At 51.7% G+C, this 288-nt stretch overlaps 1 long non-coding RNA gene across 1 annotated transcript in view; it reads left to right on the top strand.

Annotated features, from left to right (window-relative positions):
* LOC119594924 overlaps positions 1 to 282 on the top strand; it is a 28,121-nt gene extending 27,839 nt beyond the window's left edge. The window contains exon 3 of the long non-coding RNA XR_005230660.1: positions 41 to 282. This is a non-coding gene — a long non-coding RNA (uncharacterized LOC119594924). The remainder of the gene's footprint in view (positions 1 to 40) is intronic.
* The last annotated feature ends 6 nt before the right edge of the window (positions 283 to 288 follow it).

The raw sequence follows: 288 nt of genomic DNA, 5'->3' as shown, positions 1-288 counted from the left end.
GCCATCCCCCCAGTAACACACGTTCCCCTTTCCTCCCCAGGCATGATGAAGAACCTCTGTGGGGGAAACAGCAGCGTCTTCTCGTGCCCTAAGGAGCTGGAGGGTCTTGGTGTCTCGCCTCCTACGTCGAGCCTTCTGCAGGAGTTTCTGATCCCCGCCAACAACAGCAATAGTAGCAACAGCAACGATAATAGCAATAGTGAGAGAGATATTGAAGAGACAAGTGACGGAGATAGTGAAGGCATTAGTGATAGCGAGAATAATAACGACAGGAAGGAGTGGGGTTGC

This window comes from Penaeus monodon, chromosome 34 (assembly GCF_015228065.2).
Source record: "Penaeus monodon isolate SGIC_2016 chromosome 34, NSTDA_Pmon_1, whole genome shotgun sequence".
Classification (NCBI taxonomy): Eukaryota; Metazoa; Arthropoda; class Malacostraca; order Decapoda; family Penaeidae; genus Penaeus; species Penaeus monodon.
Note: the sequence above shows the minus strand (reverse complement) of the source record. Positions and strands in the feature narration are given on the sequence as shown.